Source organism: Pleurodeles waltl, chromosome 5, assembly GCF_031143425.1.
Source record: "Pleurodeles waltl isolate 20211129_DDA chromosome 5, aPleWal1.hap1.20221129, whole genome shotgun sequence".
Taxonomy (NCBI): domain Eukaryota; kingdom Metazoa; phylum Chordata; class Amphibia; order Caudata; family Salamandridae; genus Pleurodeles; species Pleurodeles waltl.
This window is the reverse complement of record NC_090444.1, coordinates 986,008,249-986,031,428: the sequence shown is the minus strand read 5'-3', so window position 1 is coordinate 986,031,428 and position 23,180 is coordinate 986,008,249.

Below are 23,180 nucleotides of genomic sequence, written 5' to 3'. Positions count from 1 at the left end.
ACAGGACTTCCTTGGGAGCACACCTACCCCCTACCAGATCAGAGCTCACCCCCTGAATCTGGCAATCCAACCCAGAGTCACTACCCTGCGGTTGAACCACTGCCTGGCGCACCAGGACTTCCTTGGGAGCACACCTACTCCCAATCAGGTCAGAGTTTACCCCCTGAACCTGATCATCCAACCCAGAGTCACCACCCTGTGGTTGAATCATTGCCTGGCGCACCAGGACTTCCTGGGGGGCACAACTACCCCCCACCAAGGAAACACCTTCCCCAAGGGCCACACAAGAGTCTGGCTGGCGCAGGCCTCCTGACCTCTGTCCATCTGAAAGTCTACTTCAGTGGGTGGCGCAAGTAGCGCTGCAGGCCCACTAGTAGTATTTAATTTACAGGCCCTGGGTATAGAGATACCACTGTACAAGGGACTTATAGGTAAATTAAATATGCCAATTAGGTATAAGCCAATCATACCAACTTTAGATGGGAGAGCACCTGCACTTTAGCACTGGTCAGCAGTGATAAAGTGCTCAGAGTCCTAAAGCCAACAGCGAGAGGTCAGAAAAACCAGGAGGAAGGAGGCAAAAAGACTGGGGATGACTCTGCGTAAGGCAAAAAGTCCAACACAACCCCCTACCAGCCAAAAGCCAGGGGAGAACAATCAATCCCTTGATGTACTTCCCTGATTGGGGCGATAGAACAAGGACCCAGGCCCACAACAGCAGGGGCATGTTTCAGTTCTACGCCTTCCTGACTCCACTTGGATCTCTCTGTCAATGCTTCCCAGGCAGCCTAGACCAACCCACGGGGGTTGGGGTTCTCTAGCTGCCAATGGCCAGAACCAGTCCCCAGGCCATCTAGGAGCCTCTGGTCTCTGAAATCATAATGAGTGGGGGGCGGAAGCCCCAGGTGCAAAGCAACCTGTCTCCACTCCACTTCCAATCAGTTCAGGGGCTCTACCCTGCCACTGATCCACCAACCTAGGGTCCACACCCATAGGTTCTACAGGGGCTAGAGGCGAGGCTCTCCTCCCTCTACCCCTCCTTCTAGGATCCCGCCCCCCTCTCCTAGGAGGGGTATCACCAGAATCCACACTTGCCAGGTTGCTGGGTACAGCAGCCCTGCACAACTCTCTCTCCAGCCCAGGATCACTACCTGGCGACTGACCACCCAACCTGGGGACGACACCCTTGGGTTGCACCGGGGTCTGGGGTGGGCTTCCCCCTCCCTGAACTCCACTTCCAGAGTCCTGCATCTCCCCACCTCGGGAGAAGCCACCAGAAGTTTCACACGGGGGTGAGCACACTAACCACCCCCCCAACCAGGTCAGAGTTTACCTCCTGAACCTGTCTATCTAGTCCAGGGACGACACCCTTAGACCGGACCATTGCCCAGCGAAACAGGACTTCCTTGGGAGCACACCTACCCCCTACCAGATCAGAGCTCACCCCCTGAATCTGGCAATCCTACCCAGAGTCACTACCCTGCGGTTGAACCACTGCCTGGCGCACCAGGACTTCCTTGGGAGCACACCTACTCCCAATCAGGTCAGAGTTTACCCCCTGAACCTGATCATCCAACCCAGAGTCACCACCCTGTGGTTGAATCATTGCCTGGCGCACCAGGACTTCCTGGGGGGCACAACTACCCCCCACCAAGGAAACACCTTCCCCAAGGGCCACACAAGAGTTTGGCTGGCGCAGGTCTCCTGACCTCTGTCCATCTGACAGAGTCTGGATTCCCCCAGCCCAGAAATGGTCTCACCAAGGTCATTCCTGGGGGGCTCTGCTCTCAGAGCTGACCCCTGACCCTACAGGTTCTCCACTGGGGCCCGCAGCCCCTTCTCAACCCTATGCCTGGATTTCCGCCTCCTCCGCTGTAGAGCGAGACTACCAGACACCTGGACCGGCGGAACGCTATCACCAGCCACCCGCCCAAGTCCTAATGACAAAATGGGATCCTTCTGAACAGCTGGCCCTACGGCACAGGCTAGGCTCACCTCCTGCCGTTCACTCATGGAACCCCCCAGGACCTGGGACTGGAGCTCAGGTACCCTGGGCCTCAGCCCAACCCTATTCCCTCTCCTCTGAGACTGGACATAGGGTGCCTTACCCGCCCCAATACACTGGGACCTACCTGGGACACAAGCCTTTCCCACCACACCTGGTTGGGAAACACCTAGACCACTCTCCTTAGGAACACCCCCTAATGCCACACCAGACCCTCTGGTACGCAACCAGAAGTCTGCCTCCTTTGCAAGCTCCCTGGGGTCAGAGAGCTCACACACTGACAAGTGTTGGCGTAACTCTGAAAAACAACAACGAAGCAGTTGCTCTCTGACAATCAGATTAAACAGCCCTTCAAAATTGTTTACTGTGCTACCCTTCATCCATCCATCTAGTGCAATGCAGCAATCCTCCACAAACTCCTCCCAAGACTGGTGGGACAGTTTCTTACGACCCTAAACCTTTTTATGTATTCCTCAGGGGAAAAACCATACTTCACAATCAGTGCATTCTTTACAGCAGAGTACCCCTCCCTGTCACTCTCTTCTAGAGTCAGTAGGGCATCCCTCCCCTCCTCAGGAAAAAAACTCCCTAGGCCAGTTCCCCAATCCTTCTCAGGGATCCTGCGCTCTACCAGAGCCCTCTCATATTTCTTTAACCACTGATGTATGTCACCCCCCTCTTGGAACCTAGGTACCAGATCTATGGGTATGTGAGGAACATCTTTGCTACAGCACTCTACATTGCTGCCACCACTGGACTCCACCTGCAGCGCTGGTGAGTCCAGAACCTTCAGACTGCGCTCTAGAGCGAGTCTTTCTCTGGCAAAGGCCATCCCTGCCTCTGCCATCCTCTCCTGTACTAAGGCCTTCTCTACCTCAGCCCTTCTCTCCTCAACAGCTAGGCGTGCTAACTGCAACTTCAGGTCCCTCTCTTTTCCGCCTATCTCTTAGCTCATCAGGCGTCAAGGAATGTGAGGTAGCCCTGCTTCTTACACTGGACCCAGCAAGGGACTCCCTATCACTGGGGCCTTCCCTGTCAACTGGTGTCCCCAACCGGTCATTCTCACCCTCCTGATCAGTCTCTCTACCACTCTCTAGGGATGAGGTATGGGAGCCCTCCCATTGGGAACCCTCGCTACACTCAGGATCCTCTGGGTACCCCCTAAGCACACTCCCTCCCTGGGTATATGTCACAAACCTTTCAAAGAAATTCAGAGATCTCCTGAGGTCCCCTTCTACAGGCAGCCCTCTCTCTCTACAGAACCCCTCTAATTCCTCCTGCGTGTAAAACGGCAGGTCCTCTAAATCAAAGGTAAGCCCCATCTTGAAAAGGTACAAATAACTCACATGTGACAACCACAATTCCCAAGCATGAGAACTGAAAACAAGAAAAATGACCAAAGAGAGAAAGTTAAGGAAGCCAAACATGTGATGGTCTAAACGCAATCCTTGTAGTGAAATACTGAGTCACCATGGTATTGTGCAAGCGCAAGTCCTATCCTCACCGCTGACAACCAATGTTAGAAATTGGGTTTCTGGTTGGCTAGGGTATGCACCTTAGCCAGGCAGAACTTACCCACTCTAGGCAGGGCAAGGGAGTTACACGTCCAAGATAACTCCTGCTCACCCCCTTGGTAGCTTGGCACGAGCAGTCAGGCTTAACCCAGAGGCAATGTGTAAAGCGTTTGCACAACACACACAACACATGTGACGCAATATCGCCACCACAAAGGAAACACAACACCAGATTATATGAAAATATACTATATTGTACACAAGGAAATTATCAGACCAAACATCACATATCAGTACTATCCTGCTACCTTAGCAGTTGTCAGAACGTTACACATTAGTTACTCTGCAACATAGCAGTAGTCACACATAACACACAGGTTACTCAGTATTCTGCAACATAAGCAGTAGTCAGGAAAACACGTTATTACATCACAGCACTTGTCATAAGAATATCATAAAATGCCCATAGTAGGAACATTAGAAAATATATGGCAAGTTGGAAAAACATATTAGCAAGCATGTCCATAAAAGGAACATTTGCATACACATATGTAAAAACATCAAACGCAGGTAGGTAATATATGAATCAAACAAAAGACTGTAGAAAGAACTTTGGATTGCAACTATATTGGTCCTTTAAACAGTACCTGTTTGGATGAAGGCACCTCCAGTGCCTAGAAGGCGAACAATGGGGTCCCCAGCGCTCCTATGTGCAAAACGGGGGCCTCCCTTATACTCTGGGGTCAGAGGAGGGCGACATGCATCTCCTTTCTTTTATAGACAGGCCCCTCTGGGGACCGTGATTACTGGGGGCCCCCCAGGGCCTCAACCGGCCCTCACGAGGGGGGCCAAAGCCAGCAAAAACAACTTAGGGCAGGAGGGGGGCACCACGCACCCCCTCTGGTTTAATGACAGGCCCCTCCCAGGACCCCCGATCTCTGGGGGCCCCACCGGGCCTCCACTGGCCCTTCCACCAAGGTGGGGGGGGGGCACAATAATGCCTGTTTTACCTAACAGCAGAAAAGGAGCGTCCTGCTCCTAATGCAGAGGCCAGGGGGAAGTGGGCACTCCCCGTGCCTTCCCCTGGTCCTGCTGTGAAGCCACCAGAAGATCAGACCCCTCTTGGGGCCCGAGCAGACACTCACTTGCACCCGATGCGGTGCGCGAGTGTTGTTCCAGCTTCCGGGGCCGCTGCGGTGATCTTATTGAAAGGGGCACAATGCAGCAAGGAGCCTACGAGCTCCCAAGGCTCCATAAGCGCGCTGCAATCAGCGCTATGGCAGCCGCAACCACGGAGAAGCACCCCCTCGTGAAGAAATGGATGAAGGGGTCAGGGGCCACAGCACCCTGCCCCTGGGGAGCAGAATCTTAAGACAAGGTCCTCAGGTGGAGGGCCCAGCTATAGGCCAGCACAAGGGAAAGGCAGCAAGTGGCACGTCCTTCACAGTGACCAGGCAGGTCACAGGTCAGCACAGCAGCAGCAGTCCATGGCGGTTCCTGATGAGTCCTTTCAGCCTTTGGTGTCCAGTTCCAAGATGATTCCAAGAGTCTCCAAATTGTGGGGAAAATTCCCCTGCACTTATAGTCAGTTCTTACAGTGTTTTACAATGGTAGGGAGAGGAGGTTCCAGCCAGTTACAACTGGTTCTGGGAGTGCCCCCTCTCTCCTTTCAGCACAGGCTCCAAACATCAGTGGGGGGTTAACGACCCTATTGTGTGAGGCCAGGGCACAGTCTTTACAAATGCAGGTGTGCCCCGCCTCTCCCTTCTCTCAGCCCAGGAAGACTATTCAGTATGCAGATGCACCTCTGTGACACCTCCACCCTCCCTGTGTACAGGCTGTCTGAAAAGTATTCACAAAGCCCCAACTGTCACTCTGCCCAGACGTGGATTGGAGTCAAGCTGCAAAACACCAGAGTCATAAGTACAGATAAATGCGCACTTTCTAGAAGTGGCATTTCTGTGATAGTAATAAAAAATACACCCACACCAGTAAGCAGCATTTATTATCACCATCACAACCATACCAAACACGCCTACGCTACCCCTCATAAATCAGACAATACCCCTTACACATAAGGCAGGGCATTTCTAATGCAATCCTATGAGAAGACAGCACTCACAGCAGTGAGACACCAAGTTAGGCTGTTTGTCACTACTAGGACAGGCCATGCAATATGGCACATGTCCTGCCTTTTTACATACATGGCACCCTGCCCATAGGGCTAGCTACGGCGTACATTAGGGGTGACTTACATGTAGTAAAAGGGGAGTTCTGGGCCTGGCAAGTAAATTTAGATGCCAGGACCCTGTGGCAGAAAACTGCGTACACAGGCCCTGCGCTAGCACGCCTGAGACAGGTTTGAAAGTCTACTTCAGTGGGTTGCGCAAGTAGCGCTTCAGGCCCACTAGTAGTATTTAATTTACAGGCCCTGGGTATAGAGATACCACTGTACAAGGGACTTATAGGTAAATTAAATATGACAATTAGGTATAAGCCAATCATACCAACTTTAGATGGGAGAGCACCTGCACTTTAGCACTGGTCAGCAGTGATAAAGTGCTCAGAGTCCTAAACCCAACAGCGAGAGGTCAGAAAAACCAGGAGGAAGGAGGCAAAAAGACTGGGGAGACCCTGCGTAAGGCAAAAAGTCCAACAGGGCCTAAGCGTAAACTGCTCCAAATAGCCAAAAAAAGGCCTGGCACCTGAGGGGAAAAAGGCCCTGCAGCGAAGGGGTAAAAGAGTTACTTAAGTGGGTGGCGCAATCAGTTCTGCAGGCCCACTAGTAGTATTCATTTTACAGGCCCTGGGCACATGTAGTGCACTTTACTATGGACCTATAAGTAAATTAAATATACCACTTGTTGAATAAGCCAATATTGTCATGTTTTAAGAAGTGAGAACATGTACTTTAGCACTGATTAGCTGTGGTAGAGTACTCAGAGCCTAAGGCCAACATGAGCAAAATGGAGGAGGACAAGAAAAAGGTTTGGGGAAGACCAACCTAAGGGTGACAGACCTAATGTTCATCAATGCCACCATCCTAATGTCCCATCTCCTACAGGAAAGGCATTCCAATATAAAGTTGTCATGTGTTACATTATAACCCAGCAAGCTTTGACCTGGTCTGTCACTATTCACCTGTCCCTGTGCTATGGCTATGAGCCAGAAAACACAAGCATATTAATTAGGTTATGTATGTATTGAAGTTTTATGGAGCATCACATATAGTGTTGTGGCCACTTACCAGTCCCTTTGCCTTTTCAAGAGATGTAGAACTTGATGATGTCAAAATGAGCAGTACAAATTACTATTCTCCTGCCCATTCCAGCAGCATGTAGTATATGACAAGAATGTAATTCAGGAAGAGAGAAAGAAGTTTTACTACTATTGCATGTCCTCTTTAAACCTGATACCAAGCCACACAAAAAGCAATAATATTTTGGATCACTGAGTATACTGTAACATCTTGGGAATAATCAAGACATGGCTCATTATATTAAAGGAGGAAGCCTCACCCACAAATTTGTGGCATACATCATCATAGGCAACCTTATTCCACCCTGATAATCTGACACTATCAGAATAGACTCAATCTCCTTGAGAAGAAGTTCAGAATAAGAGGAGCTGGATAATTAAATGATCCAGACACCAAAGAAATTCTTTAATTCAAGGGTACACAATGAAGGATTTCAAAACAGAAAAAACGGATGAGATCTGAGTCCTATGTCTCTGTCATACTTAAAAGTTTAGATTTGTTTTAGCCCATAAAGCTGCCCACAAAGAGTCACAGGCTTTCATCAGGACATTGGGGACTCCTACTCTAAGAGGAATGTGTTCACTCATACAAAGGTAAGACTATTATTTCCTTGGGGGTAGAACATGTATAATAACAGCTAAAACAATTTGAATAAAAAGTATATTATGATACTATCAGCTCTATAGCATTTTAGACATGCATTTCGTGTATGGAGTCTAAAGCATCTATTGTTACAGTAAAATCATGATCAAATCAGGAAAACACAGCACACACACACTGCAATCAAGAAAGAATGTGAATATACTAACACTGTGTTCCTGCTAACCCACTTAAGGGTTAATATAACCACTTGGTCCTGGTGAAAGAGAACACCTTATGTCGTCAAACACTTACAGAAAGAGAAGTTAGAGTATAAAACAAAGTTATTATTAAAAAATGGCTAAAAAAAACAAAAACTCCTATTAAGAGAATTTTAACAAAACTGGGCTCCTTGCAGATGCCCCCACCACACTTTTTGCCCCCATTTGGACCCCTAGATGCTGGTTTGTCGACTCTGATAGTCGACTGAGACCTGCTAACCAGGCCCCATTGTATGTGTTCTTTCCCTCAAATATTTTTTGACATGGTATTTCCTGATCAGCAAAACCATACCCCCTTGTAAGCCCCTATTAAATGGTACCTAAGGTCCCCAGGCCTACAGCATGAGCGTGTGCCATTCTAGGTGACCCATGCAAACTACTGATGGCAGGCCTGCCATTGCAGTCTGCCAGAGCACTGCAAATTGCTTGAGTTCAACTGTGCCCCAACCTTGAGTAGCACAGTCCCATGCACTTCCATATATGTAAGGCACCCCTAAGGAAAGCCTCCGCAGCCCAGGAGGTAAGGTAAATTAAAAGTGCAGGCCTCTCCATGGGATAACATGGGACTTTCGCCTAGGCAGACATGGGTTGCTAGCTCCATTATGGTACCGCTTAGATATGTTGGGTTTGATGTCAAACAACTTGTTTTCTCTACCCCAACACAAATCTGGTGTCAAGGGATAGCTTGAATGTACCCAGGTGGCACACAAGAGGTCTCCCACCTGTTTACCATCCTTCTTTGTGCTCTGGCCAGTTAGCCCACGCTTTTCCCACGCTTGCTGCCACCAAGACACGTTTCTGACATTTTGCAAGGGAGCGTTCTCCCAGAGGTCAGGAACAAAGGCAGAGGAAGGAAGAATGTCACACCACCTGCCCCCCAGCCAGGCTAGTAAATAGAGCCATCAGGGCAGTAAGTTTTAAATGCTTCTCTGCCCCTGATAGCCATCTGTGATGTCCCCCTGTAGAGGAAACATCCTTTCCCCTGTCACAGGCACATTTGCTCATGGACTGGTGGGAAATTAGGTATGCAGGACTGTGCACACACCCAACACACTGATCACACTTTTAGGGTGAGCAGTCCAATCTGTACACTAAACTTTGACTCTGCCATCTTAGGAGTGGCAGAATAGAGGGTTCTGAGTAGCTAAATGTGTCCTGTCTCACCGGATGTGGCTACCTCAGGGGCGGATTGGAAGTAGGAACTAGCTACCCATTGGACGCTAGACTCCACATTCTTATCTCCCCTAAATCAAGCATTTAAGGGACACCCCTGACACCAGAATCCTAAATCTGATCGACCAACTTTGAAGAAGGACCAGGAGGAGCTCTGCACCACTGACAACTGGACTCTGCCCACTGCCAAGGCCTGTTGGTTGCCAGTCCAGTGACTAACCCGTACAAAGTTGTGTTCGTGGTAAAATCAGCACCAGCACGAGTACCGTTAAGCACCACGGACAGGCAGGACAACTCAGTTCCCAGACCCCACAGACCAAGTAGAAATGAACTTTCTGCTATGGCCTTGTCCGAGGACCCACACAACCCTAACCCTTCAAGGGTTCCTTGCAGCACGACCTCCAAGTGTTTGTTTGTCACTAGTGGATTCCTGCCATTGACTTCAACACAAGTCTCGTGCAGCAACACGGATAGCTAGGACAACTCTGCACCCGGACACCACAACTAGGTAAAACAAAACCGCACTGACTGTCATGATCTGGGCCTAAGGACTGTGCAACCTTAACCTCAAAAGGGTTCCTCGCAATTTGCTTTCTAAGTGCATTTTTGCAACCAGTGATATTTCTCCTATATAATGCAATGCAACGTTTAAATGTCAGTTCTGCTGTGATTTAATATGGCTTCTTAAATCTATACCTTTAGTTATACTTATCCAATTCTATTTGTTTTGGTGTCATTTATATAAAAATAAGCTCTATTTCCATACATTGGTGTCGGATTCCTTTCGAGTCATTTCAATTACTTATCATCCATGTTTGTGCTGGGAAATGCCTAACACTTGTTCCTACAAGTAAAGTCTGACTGCCCTTTGCCACACTACCAGGACTGAGCTGAGGATTTACTAGTGTGAATCCAAGGACCATTTCTTGGGTATTCTGAGATTATTACATGGTGAGAACTATCCCCCACACCACATAATACACCATTTTCCTACAAGTATGAATATTATATTATTGGGGTTCTTACGTAGTCATGGTGCGGCCAACTGCTATTATGATGAGATGTTGTAGGTGTTTGATCAAATATATATGTAGACTTAGGTCATTGGTTAGTGTGTTGGTCAATGTAATACAGGCACAGCACCTCTTTATTAATTGGTAAGAAGGTGATCAGGTGACAGATGATCACCGGTTGTGGCTTTTGGGATTGAGAGGTGGGAATACCACAATCCTCCAGTACATCAGACATCACCCAGGAAGTTTATTTTTTGAGTAATCATTGATGACAGTGGAAAGAGGGTGCCTTTTATTAAGGGCATCTGTTTACATTCATACACTAATAATCTAAAATCAATTCACATTTACCAAGAAGGAAGGTCTTCATGGACCAAAGAATCTCAAATGGTCTCAATGAATCCATCTATCTCATTACTCACAGGAATTCATTCAAATATTCTTACTTCATCAGATGGATGCCCTTCAGTGTGCTTATTTTGTCTGATAACAGATATCAGCTTGGAATTCTATTTTTAAATAGGAGCTGTGGTGGCTGTTCTGCCTGTACTGCACATTACATCATGCATAAGCATGTGTGATGATGCAGCAAGCTATGTGTAGTGGGAGATGTAGACTGAAGTGGTCACCTGTATTTCACATAGCTTCACATTACTGTGTAGACAAATGGCATTTTTGCTATCCACAGAACAATCATCATCTGTTATATCTGAACTAGAAGACAAACAAATAATGTTTACATCTTTTGACAAATCAGAACTGCATTGAGGTTGGTGGCATTACAGTGTTTTTTAGTTGCTGCCAATTGGTCTCACATAGATTAATATTTCAAAAAGGGAGGCAGAATAATTCAGGTCTATTTGTGGTGAGTGTTGTAAAATTAGATGTATTTTTTTAATGAAGGGTGGTATATACCCAAACAAGTGTATTGGTGTATGGCTTGTTTATTGATAGAGATCATAAGTCAACTATGGAGATATTCTTCTAACTGCACTCAAGACTGTGGGCCTGTGGACCACCCATTACATTAAGATCAAAGGAGAAATAGGGGCTTGAATAAATCATACGTGTGTCACTGATCAGCTGAATTGAGGCCATCATTTAACCCTCTGCTGTCCATTCTTAATCAAGAAATCCATCTTTGTTTGTTACATAAGAGGACAGCTGCATATCATTATGTTAGGGCATTAGCCTCTCTAGTTCATTTTCAGTTTCTTCATGGTCAACATAATATTTAGTCATTTTAGTTATGGTTTTCTTGCATATAATCGTGCTTTGAAGTTCATTTGTGTGTATTCAAACTTTCCCAGAAGTGATCCCTATGTTCCTTAGGCCAAATGGACAAATGATGGCATATAATGGAAATACAGTTAGTATGTTTTTTTCAATGCCCAGGGAGTTGGTAAACCATACTCAGTCTTTTAGGTAAAACAACATTTGTTGAATTTTCCCTAAGGGTAGCATCAACCCATTAGTGTTAAGTTCCTTAGTGTTTTTGGTGGCTTTGCAGTTGGTCTTGCATGGCCCATCATGATGTTAATGCTGCAGCATTTTATAAAAGAAAACATTGTTTTTTCAAGCTCTAGATCCCCATAGCCCATAACCCACCAATGTTTTTTTTTCACAATTTCTCTGACATTGTTTAAGTATGGACTAAAAGTGGCAACACAGAATAGTTTGTTGACTGGGGTCTTGATTTTAGATAATAACAGTGGTTCTCAGTTATTGTTTTGTGCACTCTTTTTGGCTTTCTTGATAATCCGTTCAGAAGATTCTTTTTGCCACAATTTAGTGGAACATTTTTAGTATGTTTGTTGAACCCGGTGATGTCAGTGCAGTTATGACTCAGTCTCAAGAACCGGCTGAGTAGAAGATTGTGAAAACTATTAAATCTGAGCAGGGTATTGCAGTCAGTTGACATAGTACATATTGGGATAGAAAAGTCTTCTGCATTGTAATTGATGTGCACCTCTGATTTCAGTGCCCCAACTGTACAGATGTCTAGATCCCTAATGCAGATTTTTGTTGTCATAGCAAACATGGATCATGCTTGTGCGTCATTACATAGGCCTGTCTCATGGTTTGCAGTCTTGTTGGACCAACAGGGGTGCCCAAAACACTACCCTCACCATGGTAAAAGGCTACCACGAGCGCAATGGTGGAAGCACACCATGTAGTGCTCAATAGAAGTGAACAGGTCCTTTCTACCTATATCACTGAAGTGTCACCTACAGACACATGCATTTAAAATTCTTCTGATGTGTGGTTAACTCACCCTTGGCCTATATTGTGTTGGTGTATAGTGCTGCACATTCCATCTATGGTATACATATCCTGGGTGGATGTGCACCTATGAATAGTATAATACAGAGATAATGCAGTACTGTGCAGTGTGTATGGTACATGCATGTGCTTGGTGTAGGTGTGTCTGTGAGTGGTACAATACATGAAGAATGTAGTGCTGTGAGGTGCATATTTGGTCCATGCATGTGCTGGGTGTATGTGTCCTGCAAATGACATAATACATCAAAGATGAAGTGCTGTGGAGTGCGTGTATGCTGTATACATTGTGCTGGGTGTATGTGTGCTTGTGAATGATACAATACAACGCAGACTCTGGGTTCCACTTTGTAAGATCTAAGGCTGTATGGTGGAACACGAGGAGGTTGAGAAATCTTCCCAGATAGATTTGCGTATTACTTCATTCCTATAAGTTGGGAGGGACACACTGGAGAGAAGGAGCGCCAGGGTCTTCAGTTCACTTCAAAGGGTGCTCTTTGATTCCAAGCGAGGTCACAAGGAAGGGGCCTGGGTGCATCTCATTAAGGACATGGTACTGTTAAGAGAACCGTAAAGAGTAAAGTTGAGTCACTGGGCTAACCTTTTGCTATACATATTACTGTAGCTGACATCCAGGTATGAACCTCCATTCATTCCCATCCCCTGTGTTGTAGGGCTATCAGTTTTGGAATCACTCCTGCTGTGACATACTACTTTCAGGGGGAAGAGAGGGCCAATGAGTGGGCACTTTAAAAGGGAGCAGGCCTCCAACATAAACTCAAAGACTCAGACTCTATATCACAACTGGTGTCTGGAAATGGACTGTAAGAAGGGGAGTTTGAGACCCCAAAAGTTGTCAGGAGAAGCTCTGCAAGACTCTGGCATGTGATCAGGACTGGGGGCCAAGGTCTGCTAGTCTCCCAGCTGGGTGAGGGGATATCACAAAGGGAATCCAAGACCACCTCCCTGGAGCCTCAAGCACCAGCATCTGTCTGCTTGAAAAGACCAGTACACCCTGTGAGAAACAGAAGAGCATTGGAGAGAGCAAGGTCCACTGGGAATCCTGGTGAGTGGGTCCCCTTAGTGAGATGTGAGGAGATGGCTGCTGCAGTGATTGGATCATTGCACATGTGCAGGGGAAGTTGTTAACCCTCGTATGTCAGAGGAGGGCCACCGTGAAGTCAGCTGTGACTGTTGCTGCACCAACCGAGTCAATGCCCATGTGCAGTGATAAACATACGACCCTGTATGCCAAATGGGGCCACCATGAAGAGATTGCTGTACTGAGTGGGTCATAGATGTGGTGGTAAGCCAACGACTCTGTATGACAGGAGGGCTAATATAAAGAGACCTGCTGTACCTATCGGATCCGAACCCCTTATGAAGTGGAGAGATGGTTACCCCATGTGCCCACTGGAACCAAACAAGAAGTATGACTTATGGTTTCGCATATCAAGCCTGGTGGGACTCCAAGTCCCAGGCTCCTCTCTTCTGCTGCCCCTCACCTGGGGACACTTGGACTCCGACGCGGGCGCTACATAGCGCACCGTGCACCACCGCTGCTGCTTCACATTACGAGCCTGGTGGGACTCCAAGTCCCAGGCTCCTCTCTTCTGCTGCCCCTCACCTGGGGACACTTGGACTCCGACGCGGGAGCTACATAGCGCACCGCGCACCACCGCTGCTGCTTCGCATATCGAGCCTGGTGGGACTCCAAGTCCCAGGCTCCTCTCTTCTGCTGCCCCTCACCTGGGGACACTTGGACTCCGACGCGGGCGCTACATAGCGCACCGCGCACCACCGCTGTGCGGGACGCGCCCGGGCGAAGCTCGGGCCAAGGGCGGACCCGTCCGTGCCCATCCAAGACCGAAGGAGGCCGGGCTGGGCCCCCCCTCTGAGCCCTAAGGTACGCCATCAGGCCATTTAGTGCTGGATATTATTTCCCAAATCTTCCTTTTTACATTGTTTTGTAGATCCATCTTATAATGGGGAAGCGCAAGGCGAAAGGCAGCCCTGCATTGGGCTCTGTCAAATCTAAAATACCCAAAACCAACAAGGCTGTGTTACCCCATACTAATTGTGGTGCTAAGGAAATCGACGACCTGATTGAAGAGGTGGAACAGATCTTAAACAATAAGGAGTTCGACGGAAGGAGCCAAAAACCGGTACTCTCATTCCGTTCCTATCTTTAAAACCACACACTGCTCTCAATTCGCAAACTGTCACCCCTCCTTACCAGATGTTAACCTCCCAAGGCTCTCCTAAAACCATCAGCTCTCCTACTCTCTCTGCATCTCATCGCGAATCTGAAGCATTAAAAGCCAATGCAACGAATTTCACAATTCCTTGCTTCAACTGTTTTTTCCCCGTGGCCCCCCAAGATCAGGATAATCCTCGACTAACTCCCATGATTTCGCCACATACGGAGGGCGCTTCCCTGCAAGACGACTTGCTAGCACTGGTGTCTAGCCTCAAGAACGAAGTAGGCGAGTTGAAATCCTTACTGCTTGAAATTACCACCCTTCTTAAAAGCAAACATCTCCCCCCTACTCACGAGCCTAAGCCAAACACTGTGTCAATTAAACATCCGCTTGCAAAAGGCGCTTTGACAATTGGGCCCCTGCCACTGCCAGCAAGTGCAGCAGGCCCTATGGAAAGGCAGTGTCTCTACAGCCGGCATGGGCCCCTTTCCAAAAACAACACTTCTCTTCCTTCTAATGTTCTTTTCAAATGGGACACCACAAAGGCTTTTTGTCGGAATTCATATCTAACTAATAACAACTATATGTATATGTGTAATGTTCCATCTTTGTCTCCAAAGACACGGGAAGACAAACCCTCACTCGTAAATGGCTTACCTGATAGCTGGGACTACATAAAACTTAATTTTAAAAATCCCCATTTGACAATAGGTCTTCTAGATATGGAAGCACGTAACACAAATAGGAAGTCTTCTGCTATCTTTCTTAGCGACAGCCGCCCTTTTGCTAACCACATGCAGCTGAATCCTTTTCCCAGAACAGCCAATTTTGCTCCGAGCCGTTCTGCAGACTATCAAGTTTCCAGGTCACTAGGCTATCAGGCTTCCAAAGGCATACCATCTGACCCAGCTCCCACGACTAGCGCCGGTCCCGCTTTTAGTGACCAAACAGCATGCGAACTTGATTTCCAGGGGGCCACCTCTGATATTGATTGACTATGTTTTCCTAACTCTTATATTTCCACTTTCAGCCCAGACACACCGACTACAGGTCCTCTACTTAATTTAACTAGTCCAGGTGCTGTGCCATCCCTGGAACTTCAATTTGATATTACCAATAATCTTGCAAATTCACCTTACTGACAGCCATCCCTCAGATGACATTCTTAGGAAATTAAGCTGTTCCATCGCTCAGACGACAGCAAAACTTCTGTCCTGGAATATGGCTAGCATCAATGGCAAACTTGCTGACACTGAGTGGGGGGCATACATCGAAAATTTTAATGTCTGTATGTTCCAGGAAACTTGGGCAACACACTGCACGTATAGGTAGGGGTTTAGCTCCTATTTTGAACCAGCTAAGCCATCTTTAGCAGGTAGGGCAGTAGGGGGCTTATGTACCTGGGTAAAATCGACAGAGGTGAGAGGAACTAAGGAGGTATATGTAGATTCCCCTGATATCTTGGCCATTGCTATCCAACCAATCTCTGGCTCCCCTGTTCTTTGAAAAAACATCTAAAGTAAGCCGGGTCCTTCCAATCATCGTTCAATCATTATTGAGCTATTGAATACTTTAATCCCGGACCTCCGTTTAAAATATCACATCATAATAGCAGGGGATTTTAATGTGCAACTCGAACTTAATTCAGACCTCATAGAGGTCATGCAGCCTGAAGATAGCACATGGAATATTCACCCCCATCCCATACAACAAAACTCATATAAACCTTGTGTTAGGGCTATGCAGATAATAGACCTTATTATACTCCATGGTCTCCGTCTTGGTTATGGCCGATTTCCAACTGATACTCCTGCCAGACCAACCTTTTTCAGGGGCTCATATAGTAACAAATTGGATTATATTCTTTTTGATTTAAGAGTTTGGCACCACATATTAGATGTGGAAGTGGGCAATCCATATATCAGTGACCACACCCCTCTCCAGATTACGTATAAGAGATCTCTTTTAGCAGGAGCTGCATTCTCTTCTGCTCCTTGTGGTGACATGGAGCTGTCTAGCAACAGGCGCACGGTAAGATGGGACTCCTTTCAGAGATCGAATAGGCTTCGAGATTAACTGTGTGTTTTAATTTCTTCCCACCAGCTATTCGACGATAGTCTTATATTTGCCCCATCCGAAGTTACGTCCTTACACTTGGACCTCTTTGCAATCCTGAAAGAGCTGTTTTCTAAATGTGTTAGGCCATTGACTACCTTTTGTGCCCAACCTCGCAGCAAATGGTTCAATAGACGATGTACAGAGGCAAAAAATACCCTGGTCAATGTGTTAAGGACAAAAGATAGACTAGGAATCATTAATGCCAGGCACCATTATGTCTCTATATGTAACAAGAGTAAACATGAGTATGAAGAGGGGCTTTGGAGTGAACTATCTGAGGCAGCTAGGGTCCATGACTCCAAACGGTTCTGGCTTCTGGTCTCTCGTAGCGACCAGAACCGAGCACCTTATCTGGAGTCCCATATTACTCCCGATGCCTGGCTCTCCCATTTTAAGGAACTGTATGGCTCCCCATTGGCCTGTGATGCACCAAGTCTGGGAGAGCTGACGGCACCTTATTTGTCTATGTCCCACTTGCCTCCTTTCACATTGAATGAAACTGTGTTGGCCATTACTGCACAAAAAGCAGCGAAGGCCCCAGGGTTGGATGGGATCCCCTTTGATATGTTCAAAGCGGACCAGAACATCTGGAGTCCGTATATTAATAGGCTTTCCAACGTCATTCTGACTACTAGATCCTACCCTGACTCATGGAAAAAGGCAATTATCATGCCCATCTACAAGAAAGGAGAGAGGAATTTCCCGGAAAGCTATAGACCTATCAGCCTTCTCGATAATTTTCAAAAAATATTTTGTTACCAACTGTTGAGTAGGCTGAAGAAATGGATAGTGAAAAATCAAATCCTAAGCCACCTCCAAGCGGGCTTCAGGGAAAAAGTCAGTACAATAGACCAGATTTTCTATTTTATTTCTATTAAATGGAAAATTGTTGATGTGGACCAAGGCCATTTATTCGTAGCATTTGTCAACTTAAAATCAGCTTTTGATTTAGTACCCCGCTACAAACTGTGGGAGGTCTTGACCAAACTGGGAGTCCCCTGCCCTATTTTAAATATCATTCGAGATCTCTATACTGGAAATTATGCCAGAATTAGATGGGGTCGGCAAGGTGAATTAACTGAAGAATTTCCTACCGCTCGCGGTGTGAGACAAGGCTGTGTACTCGCCCCTACCTTATTCCTTTTATTTATAAATGCATGCATTCCCTATCTTATGGAGTGTTCCAACGACGCCCCCAAAATAGGAGGGCAGAAGATCCCTTGCCTTCTATTTGCCGACGACACCTTGCTGATATCCCAAACAGCTACAGGCCTTTCAATCCTGCTTTTGCGGTTCATGGATTTTTGTAATGACCATGGCCTCGAAATCAATCGACTTAAAACCAAATGCATGGTGTTTGGGAACAAAAAAGGCAGGATGAAGCGACCTATTTACTTAGAGGGTGCCGCGCTGGAGAGAGTTGGTGATTTCGAGTACCTAGGTCTGAAACCAGAAGACTCACACAAGTGGCATTCCCATCTTCAGAAAGAAAACTTCCGCCTGAAACAACAGACGAGTGGCATCGTAAGATTTGCAGCTAGATCTCCTAGCTTTGCCATGACGCCCGCTATTGAAATTCACAAATCGCAAGCAAGGGGGGGGGGAGGGCTCTATGGAGCTGAACTGTGGGGCCATTGCAACTTAGACGATTTGACAAGGGTGGAAAACTCTTTCTTAAGGTCGTTGTTAAGAGTTCCCCCTAGTAACCCAATGCTTCCTATTCAAATGGATCTAAATTGTCCTCCCATTAGCCAGATCGCTGCTCTTAGGACTCACACAAATGGATCAATACTAGCTGTACCTCTAAGATGTGCCCGATGGGCTGTGCCAGGGAAGAATCCATAACCCATGTCCTTTTCCAATGTCCTGCATACTACAAGCAGAGGGCTTGTTGGATTATTCCATTATGTAGGAAAATGGATTTCAGGAATTGTCTACTGGCTCTGAGAGTTCTTAAATCGGATCCATCTGTTTTAGTGGCTTGTTGTTTGGCAAAATATTTAGATTCCATTTGGCATTGTAGATTGAATACGCTAAAAAAAATAGGGGAAAATCCAAGAATAGACGTTAGGAGTGGCCATCGACGAACTCACTTGTGAATTTTAATGTATGCATTTACGAATTTTTTCACTTTTTTATTGTCTAACAAATTTTTCTATGTTCATATATTTTTATACCTTTTAGGAATGTTTTATCCTTATTTTAGTTACTGTGTTTAGTTAGGTACGCATCTGACTCTTGATACCCACCATGAAAAATTCTGCACTTTTGCATGATCCCATAATATGGCACAAATTTTTAGAGGGAAAATGTATATGTTTAAAGTCTTTTAACGTAATTTAACATTTTACTTTTGAGGTTTTTTATATATGAGCGTGTTGTCTTGTAAATTATGAATTTGTGATTTGTGGTGTGCTTCTATGATATTCATTTGTACCGAAATAAAGCTAACAAACTAACTGACTTGGTCGGGATCATCATCGGTAGAGAGTGGTTGCAGTGATGATCGTAGTGGACCTGCACTATGGTTGAAGACTAACATGAGGATTTTTGCATTCCCCCACCCACCATGGAAAGAATCGAAGAACTTACCCAGCTTGGAGAAGTAACGAGGAATCTCAGGTCACTGGGGTTCACAACTGCATGTGAGGGACTCGAGGACCAGCAAGCACAACCCACCAGTGCTACTTGCAAATAACTTATTGAAGACAGCCACTGCAGCTCCAGCACCCCTGGGTGGGGTAAAGTCAGGGAGTCCAGTAGTACCAATTCTGCTGGTGCTTCCAAGACTAATTCTAGGCCAGTCAGCCCTTGGAGAACATGATTGCCAGATAGTGCTTTGGCGCAGAAACACTTTTGACTTTTATGCAGGGTTGGAGTGGGACACTTGAGACTTGGACTCCTAGTGGGGCTGCCCCTGAATGCCCCCTATAGTGAATGGGGAATAACCACTATTGCTAGAGCAGAGAGAGAGTGGGACTTAGGGAACACTAGAGTCCTGACCTCAGAGGACTGTGTTGTTTTTTAATGTCATATTTTACTTGGAGTTTGCATAAAAATACTCATTTTTTCATAAAATCAAGTATTTGATTGAACAATTATTTATTTTTAATATGGCAAATATTTTGAGTTGTGATCCTCTATTCAACCTCCTGTATCTACCTCCTCCAAAGAAGCCTTGGACTGCTCGATCCATGCTACTACTTAGAGTCAAGTGTGAAGGGGTACTCAGCCCAGTTGCTCAGGACCCATAGTAGACTGGGTTCTGAGACATCAGGAGTAAAAGTCCTCAGCTCCCACAGCTGGGCTCAGTAATTCTTGCTTTTCCCGTGGCCCTATGAAGGGTGTCCTATCACTATACTTGAGCTTTAAGACCACCTCCATCCAAGTGTATTTACAGAAGGTCTAAGAAGGCCAATTCCTTCTGGCCCACATTGAATTTAAACTTAAGAAACTGGTTGATGCTGTTGACCCAGTCAGCAAACTCAAGAGCTTTGGGGCCTGATTTAAGAAAAGTGGCATTGCGCTCCTTAGTGCCTCCATGTGTGCACTGTATCTAGATACGGCGCATCATAGTGGTAGTTAGGGGATCTAGCATCCACATTTTCGGCGTTAGTTTGGAGCTTTGCAGAAGTAGTATCAAAAGGTTTGAAGTTAATCCTTCAAAGCCCAGAGAGACCCATTATATTTAATGGTGAGCCTCCTTTTAACAGCTGCTCTGAGCAGGCATCAAAAGTGCTGAAACAATTACATTTCTCATAGATTTCTTTGTGCCATTTTTTCAGCCCCCCTAACGAGGGAAACCCTTTGCATACATTATGCCTGGCACAGACATAATGTGGCACAAAGGGTTACAAAGTTGCTCAATGCATGCATTACACTACTTTGTAAATTTGGCGCACGATTTGGCCTTGTTGGGCCACATTAGTGGAAAAAAATGATGCTAATGTGGCACAAGGAGGTGCAAGGGGCTCTTAAATCTGCCCCTTAGTTTTACTTCTACGCCAAATAAAAAAACCATGACATTGATGTACGTCTTCTAGACACTGATATTTTCTGCTAAGGGTGTATTGATGTTGCACATGGGTTTTAAATCAAAGACATGCACATACAGACATGTTACACTTGGTGCAAGACTAGTACCCATTGATGTTCCGTGGGTTTGAAGAAAGAATTTGCCCTCAAATTCATAGTAATTCCTAGTGAGCACCATGTGGGCACAGCCCAGTAGGGATTCCTGTGTTGTTATGACTTTCCATGGTAGTTTTGATAACAATCAATAACTTTCAGTGTTTTCTAATGGAAAATACTCAAGAGCTTTCACACTCATGCTTAACATCCAATCATTTTCAGGATTAAAGATATAGGGCATGATTTAGATTTCAGCACACGGGTGACTCTGTCACAACAGTGATGGACAGCCTGTCCACTGAAATATAAATCCCATTATATCCTATGGGATTTTTATTTTGGCTGATGGAGTATTCGTTGTGATGGAGTAACCTGGCTGCTGAAATCTAAATCAGGCCCAAAGTCTTTCAGTATGTTCAGCATTTCTTTAGTATCCTACAGAAATTACAGCATTTGCTCAAGTAGGGGTCTCAGGACCCAATCACAAAACTGTGAAAGATGTTTGACTACTAAGGCCCATATTTATACTTTTTTTGCGCCGCTTTTGCGCCACTTTTTAACTCAAAAGTAGCACAAAATTACAAAATACAATTGTATTTTGTACGTTTGCACCACTTTTGCGTCAAAAAATGACGTAAATGCGGCGCTAAAAGATTATAAATACAGGCCTAAGACTCTAGGTCTACTTGAATGTTTGTTCTTGTGTGCCCTGGGTAGAATGTTGAAGTAAGGGGAGCATTGTTGTTTAGTGAAAAGGAAACCAGCCCTCTTTTTTGTGATCCAGTTGGCTATAGCCGTGCCAACCAGATGTTATCTCATCCATCATCTCGGAGTTGTGGTCTTTTGGCAACGTTTTTATAGTTTCTTTTATCCCCTATTCACTTCCTAGATGTATTTGGGACAACTCAATTTGTATGCCTATATCACACGCACCTTGCTGTCATGTTTAATTGGGTTATACTAAGAAAGTTTCAGAATAGTCTGTTGCTCATTCTTGGTGATGTTCTGGTAAGGGATAAGTGTATTATTGATAAAGTGTTATTAATGATCTCATCTATATCCTCAGTTACTGCCTGTTCAAAGGTCACAACCTGAGGTGGCATCTCAAACACATTTCATTTTAAAATACTCACCGCAAATACGCCTGAGTTAACGGGGCTCCATTTTTAAAATAATTACACATTCAAGGCCAATTGGTAGCAACTACCACAAATTATAATTTCGTCAGCCTCCATGAGGTGCAGATTAGCCAAAATGTGTAAACATTAATTATCAGTATTTCAGTTGTCTATCTTCTAACTTAAGTATGAGATGATGTTTTTCCTGCTGCTTGCAAAAACACCACTGTAGGGGTCCTGCATCACATTGGCCTACATTTCCCACTGCCCATAGTGCATTGCTTCGTTAGACACACTTACATATGATGTAGCACACTGTAGGGCAGAGTGGCCACTGGAGCTCTCATTGAAAAACACGATTCTGAGTGATTTCTACTGGCGGTTGGGCCACTGGAAGACAAAATATTCATATTTCAGGAAGTGAGACTATTTAGGTATGCTAATTTTTGTGAGTAATAAGATGGATGGATTGCATGAGATGATTTCAGACTCTTTTGGTCTGTGAACACCTATGGACAACTTGCCTTTTGGTAAATGTGAATTGCTTTTAGAATATGCTTTTATAAATGTTCACAGATCATCCTCCTCTGCAATTAGAGATACCCTCCTTCCTATGCCACCAATGATCACTTGCAAAACCAACTTTCTGGATGATGTGTGAGTGTTTTGGATCCCTGTCTTTTTCCCAGCGATCACCCTGGGCATTTCTTGGCATTTAATTAAGATGTGCAGGGTTTGTGTTACATTGACTAACACACTGACCTGTGTCTGAAATCTGTGAGAATACCTATTCAAACACCTACAATATATCATCGTGATAGAGATTGTCTGCATCCAGACTACCTAATAATCACAACATTATTAATGCACTTTGTAGAAGTACTTGTTATGGTTTTAGTGGTTTCTAATAACGTCTGAGGTGTACACTAACCTCTATTTCAGTAAGTGTGTAACAACAGGGAGTGACCTCTTCCGAAAGTCCAGGTTGGGATTAGGGGTAGGCATAAATCCCATAATTCTGTGTGGTGTAATTAAGCGGAATTATCTAACGAATTACCCACTTTCCACCAATAAGGTAAGACATATTCTTACCTTTACTTGAGTGAACACAAAGCACTTAGATTAGGTATACACACTGCTTTGATTAAAGACTTTTTTCATCTCATGGGCTACCCTATGGCCAGAAACATGTTGGCACCTTTAAGGATGACAGGGGCATAGGACTCAAGGTTTATCTATTATCTTGGTTTTTTCAATCCTAACATGTGTGCCCTTGAATAAAAGAATTCCCTTGAGGTAAGAAGATGAAGTTGTACATAATAATCTGGATTCCTTGATAATCGAGCTACTCTTCTTCTGAACTCCCTCCCACAGAGGATATTTCCATCTCTATGTTTTTGCTGTTCTTCTGTTCCTTCAAATCATGACTCTGATCTGGCAGTCACTCAAAAATGCACATCATGAATGCTAGAGAAGCTGTTATGGGAAGGGTCAGGGAGGATCTCCAA